Consider the following 6,409-nt stretch of genomic DNA (forward strand, 5'->3'; position numbering starts at 1 on the left):
GCCTACCTGGAGAAGATGGGCTGATTTGGGTGTCAGTCACTGGCCTGTTGTGGCTCTGTCCATCCCAGGTATCTCTAAAGGTCATTCAGACACATTGGATTATTCCACCATTCTTCAGAACTTGCACATGCCAGTCTGGAATTTGTAGGTGTTCTCCTGATATTCTTCATCAAAATATCTGGAAATGATAAACCACAAGGTATTCAGTGACAGTCCCGTATTAGTAAGCTATTGCTGCATAAAAGCAAGCACAAAAATGTTAGTGTTCACAATGCATTTATTTCTCACAAACTACTAGGTTTCCTGGATCTCTGGGGAACTCACTTGAGTTCAGCTAGGAGGCCTTCCTTTTCACTGTAGATATAGCTGGTATTGCTTCCTTGCAGTGGGCTAGGGTCTAATCTCTTCCCCATAGGCTAATTCTTGGGCCTATGCTGAATGAGCAGTAACTATCAAGGGGAAGCTCTTCTCATAACACTTGCAAAAGCATGGGAGACCAATCAGAAAGGATATATGCACCCCTATGTTCATAGCGGCACAATTCACCATAGCTAAGATTTGGAAAGAGCCTAAGTGCCCATCAGCAGATGAGTGGATAAAAAAGTTTTGGTACATCTACACAATGGAATACTATGCTGTGGTAAAAAAAAAAGGAACTCCTACCATTTGCAACAGCATGGATGGAACTGGAGAGCATTATGCTAAGTGAAATAAGCCAGTCAGAGAAAGATAAATATCACATGATCTCACTCATTTATGGAATATAATGAACATAAACTGATGAACAAAAACAGATCCAGAGACAGAGAAGCATTGATCAGACCATCAAACCTCAGAGGGAAGGCAGGGGAGGGTGGGGGTAAGGGAGAGAGATCAACAAAGGACTTGTATGCATGCACATAAGCAGAACCAATGGACACAGACACCAGGGGGCTGAGGGCATGAGTGGCGGGGGGGACAATGGGGGGTAAGGACACATATGTAATACCTTAATCAGTAAAGAAAAAAATTAAAAAGCATGAGAGAGAATATAGAAATACATGATGCCTCTTAAGGCCTTGGCTCAAACTGGACTTATGTTGCTCCTCCCCCATTTGTTTGTCCAAAGGAAGTTTCAAAGCCAAGCCCAAAATCAAGGGGTAGGAAGGGAAGGCCATTTTGCCTTTTCTAAAAGAAAATACAAAATTAAAGGGAAAGGGCATAGATTTATGGAGGGATGGTAGAATTAAGGCTAATAAGCCAACCTTCTACAATCCCCCATATGCCTTCTTGGGTCCAGAATGCCCATTTAATCATCTGGCCTCATTCTGGGTCTTGGCAGGACTTGTTGATTCTTGTTATGCCTTTCCACAAAACCCATTGCAGAGCTCTTTTCCTGCCAGGGAAGTTAGCTGCTAGAGACCTGATCCCTTCGTCAGCTTTTTCCAAGGACTATACCTTTGTTTCTGATCCCCCCACCTCCTATCTAACTGAAGTTCCACATAAGTATGCTCTCTGCACTTAACATTGAATATCAATAATTACCACAGGCCAAAAGCCAAGTCACTCTCCCATCCAGGATTTAGTCTCTTTATCTCCTTGCATATTGCTAAAAATCATACCAGGCACAATTTTGTGATCAATTCTATCTTTTCTCTTCCCTGAAGAAATTCCATGGTATTTTATGTATACTCTATTTTTTTTTTTTGCCTTAGATTCTGTTAGAACTCAGCCACCCACAGCGGGGGCCCCTGCATGCTCTAAAGCCAGTGTCATTTTATAAAGTATGTGTGTTAGCTGTGGTTCATTGGCACTTGGCATGTATTCTACCTCCTTCCATTGTGTCTTATTGTAGTAATAAACCTGGAAAGCTAAATAATATATTTCTCAGACTCCTATGCAGCCAGGCTTCTGTATGTGAACAGGTTTCATCAATGGGAAGGGATATATGAGGTAGAACCATCTTATTGCTGCTTTTCTGCCTTTGAGTAGAGATGTGGAGTGTTCTGAAGCAGATTCCCAATGTTTAATTTGTACCTCTGGGATGTCAAGAGGTGCACCAGTGGAAATTTCCTGGTTCCTGGATGGTATATTCCAGTGGCAGCCTCACAATTCCTAATTGTGTCAGAGGTAGGATTTCTTTGGGTCACTCAGTTCTGTGACATTCTGGCAGTCATTCCTGCTCATCAGGCCTTCCAACAATATGTTAGGCACCTGATTCTCCAAACTCAAGAACTTTTTTTTTAAATACCAAACAGTTTGTTTCCAACTCTGAAGCCCAATAAATACAACATGATATCTCTCTTAGACTTGAAGTACAATAGCACTCAAATTAAGTAAAGCAGGTTTTACAAAAGGAATGACATTTGCTGTACGCTTCTGAGCAGAGGTTTTCTAATGAATGTTACCCAAAGAGCATTCTTTACTTAGCTGAGCCAGCGACATAAAAAGCAAATGCATTCAAATCTTCAGTTAGCAAAGATGCAAGGATGCATCACCAGTAGGCCTAAAGGGGCCAGCCTCAGGCTGCTCCTATCCCAGTATTTTCACTTCCTTCTGCTTGGCTGCACCTTGTCATGGGGCCTCCTCTGATACCAGGCTCATGCTAAGAGATTCTAGACCATTCCCATCAGACCACATGGACAATGCCAAAGGTTAGGCACCCCCCACAGATACTCCTCAGAAATTATAAGAACAGCTTCTCTGTAATAAAGACAGGGGAAAGATGGGAGGATGGAGAATGATTAATGGCCCCTTCATAGTTGATAGAAAGCAAGTGCAGTCTGCATTTTGGGTGTTGATATTTTCTCACACCATGACATTCCCACATGGTAGCAACCTGGGAGAGAAAAACAACAGCCTTGTTTGGGGTACGGAAGGGGGCCTGTGTTCTTCAGTTGCTTGGGAAGAGAGCATGCATTTTAGGAAGTGTTGCCATAGGGGGCTGTGGGCTCCCGTGGTGTTTGGCAAAGTTGGAGTGTCTAGAAAGTCCAAAGGTGATATCTTAAATAGGCGGCTCATTTTCTTTCATCTTCATGTTAAGTGTCTAATCCCAAAGGCAGCTCTTAAAGCAAGACACAGCAGGTAAGATGAGATGAAGCCCTTATCAAACTTTGCTGCTGAAACAGAGTGGGGGAAAAGGCTGAAAAACAGCAGGATGGGATTCTGCTTCTATAAAAGGATTTGAAAGAAACACAATGAAGAGGAAAACTGATGGGGAGAAAGGAAACAAAGGAATAGAAGCCACAAAGCAGGAATATATGAGCAGGAAACAGACAAGGGACCCATCCATGTCCATGGGACAACCCTGTAGAGAAAGGAAGTGCCAGTGAAGGGGGACAAAGCTGCAAAATCATAAGGGTTGGCATTTCAAAGTGTGCCCTCCCCACAGTCACATTGGCTGGAAACCTTCCAAACATTGGGAGCCTAGTCTTAAACAGTATGACTTTTTTTCAAGACTAAGGTGCACACACATATCTTTTGAATACTTCCCCACCACTTATCAAAATGCCTAGAGATAAAAACTTAGACAAAATAATTTTTATATTTTTCCCCTCGGGTTATATAAGTAACACATGTTCATTGTAGAAAATGTAATTATATAAGAAAGAACAAATGTGCCATGCAGTCCCATGATCCAACTATAACTGCTGCTTTGTTGTATTTTCTCTGTGTGGATCTTTCTGGAAAAACTAGGTCATCAAATATATGAAGTCGTATATCCTCATCTCTTCTAAATATTGTATTTCCCCTTATCACTAAATACTCATTAAAAACACGCTTTTTGACTGACTACTATTCCTTGCATATTAATCTTTTGCAATTTTCCAATTACTTTTTTAGGATAAATCCCTAAAAGTTTAATTACTATGTCATTGAGAACGTTTATTTCTAAAGCTCTTAATAAGCATTGCCAATTGTTTCACATAAACTTTGTACCAATTTACATTCCTACCACATTGTATAAGGATACACTGAAAACACTTTTGGGGTTTTGCTTTCAAAAAACAGCCTGTCTCAGGCAATGTGGTGCTATTATGGAACTGTATGAAGAAGCCTGAGATTTTAGTGCAGATTCTACTATGTATCTTTGGGAAAGTTCATTCACCTTTGCATGCCTTAGTTCAGTTATCTTTAGTAATACTTCAAGAATTAACATTCTTTGAAATTGTGTTCTTTTAAGCTGAGACAACAAAAAAGGGTGTCACATTTTATCCACTTAGTACAACATCAAGGGCATGATAGTATTAAATGAATGTATATATTATGAAAATTTGTTAAGCACTTGATATTGGTCAAATTGAATACTGCTGAGAATAGTCAGTGGCATTAGCCATTAAGGGAGGGCTTTGCATCTGTTTTGTTCACTGCTGTATCATCATGCTGAAATGAATGCTGATGAATGCTGGGAAAATACTTAGTGCTTTATTAATATATGTTGAATGCAAAAATAGATTCATGGGGGAAATGTTTATTAACTGGATGTAGCCAACAATTGTAGCTGTTGGCCTACCTGAAGGCGGACAGTTCCTGAACACCTTGGCAGGTTCCAGCCTCGAGTTCCTGAGTGTCTCTGCCTGGGGACTTTCTCTGTTCATATAGGGCAAACCAGAAGTCCTGGGGAGCTAACATCCCCAGTGGTAACTCTCAAACAATGAGGGTTGGGAGTTGGTGGATAAATACCCCCAAATCCTCACTCCCTACACAGGATATTTTGAGTTACAATTCACACAGTCTTTGAGAGAATCCTCAGCAGGACTAAACCCAGTTTCCCACAGATGTAACCTGCTCATCGACACACCCTCTTCCTTGCTCCCTCAAGGTGCTTCCTGAGATTACCTTCCAAATCAACCAGCCACCTCAATTTTTATCTCCAAGTCTACTCTTGGGGGAACCCAAACACTAGAGTTTATGTTTGCAAAATTGTAGGTGTATCATTTGAAAATGTGTCCCCTTTTTATAAAAAGCATACTGTCCATTATTTTAATCCAGGAGGGCAGGAAGTAGACTGGTAAACTCACTTAGAGACAGTGATATAATTGGGATTTTGTGACTCTGTGTGTGTTTCAAGAATAGTCATAGGTTGATTTGAGAACAGATGTCAGGAAAGAGAGTGGATAGCTAATTATATTAGAGAATTCAAATTGAAGAGTTCAATGAAGCTCTAAGCTGGAGAAGAATCATAACCTGATGTCCTCAGCCCTGGGAAAGATCTTGGCACCAGGATGCCAATCACTACACAGCACCTATGTTGACTTATTGGAACAAGGCCACCAGTTTTATTCAGATCTCTCTGAATCTCTCCAGCTGCTCTCACAATGTTGAATATAAAGTAGGTCTTCAAGTAAGAGCCAGCTACCTGAAGCACCATTTGGTATTTGGGGACTACTATACAGCAAGTATAACCCCACCATATCAGCTAGGATTTGGGTTGCAGACAACAGATTCCATTTTATTTGGGAAACAGTAGAAGGATATAGATCTCTGAAAGGCCAGAGAACTAGTTTAGAGATTATGCAGTGAAGAACAATGCCACCAGTTTCACCAAGGACTGGTCTTATACAGGCACCCTGGCTACCTCCTGGGCAGCATCACAACAGCTGGCACAATGCGCCCATTAATGCCAAACCTCTGCCTCACTGCTGCTGAAAACTGGTACTGACACCCTCACCCTCATGGATTCCATGCAGTAACACTGGCTACTTCCATATCAGATGCTGACCTGTGTGTCTGATTGACTGCGCCCTGATCTCTAGCTGCAAAGATGGTTGGGAGAGTGAGAATCTTTCTCAAATTGTGGGGCATTCTCCAAATAAAAGAAAAGTGTTCAGAGGTGCTAGGTCAAAAGGATCTCCACTGCACTTCTTCACCTATCACTTTCCAGTGCCCTTCTCCACTGCCATAATACCAGGTCCTAGCCCTGACCACCTGTGAGCTCTGATAAATGCCTTCCTAGTAGGTGGCCTCTTAATATAGATTCCATGATAAGCACCAAGTCAGACAGCAGAGGTTAGAGAAGAGCCTTAGTGGGTAATGAAATTCCCAGATGCCTGACCAGGGCCTCTGATGAGTTCAAGGACACAACCCTGTTACCATCTAAACTAGTGCAGTCCATTATAAATATAGTATGAGCCTCAAACACAAGTCCCACATGTAATTTTAAATTTCCTAAGGACTACATAAAAATACAAAATAAACCAGCGACATTAATCTTAATAAATTTTTTCATCCTAATGTATCCAAAATATATTTAACAGGTAATCAATATAAAACAAATTTTGAATAAGATATATGACTGTTTTTTCATACTAAGTCTTTGAAATCCAGCGTGAACTTGACACTTACAATGAATCACAAATCAGACTGACCATGTTTCAAGTACTCAAGAGCCACAGGTGGCTGGTGGCTCCCATACCGGCACTGCTTTTAG

This window comes from Eptesicus fuscus, chromosome 1 (genome assembly GCF_027574615.1).
Source record: "Eptesicus fuscus isolate TK198812 chromosome 1, DD_ASM_mEF_20220401, whole genome shotgun sequence".
Taxonomy (NCBI): Eukaryota; Metazoa; Chordata; class Mammalia; order Chiroptera; family Vespertilionidae; genus Eptesicus; species Eptesicus fuscus.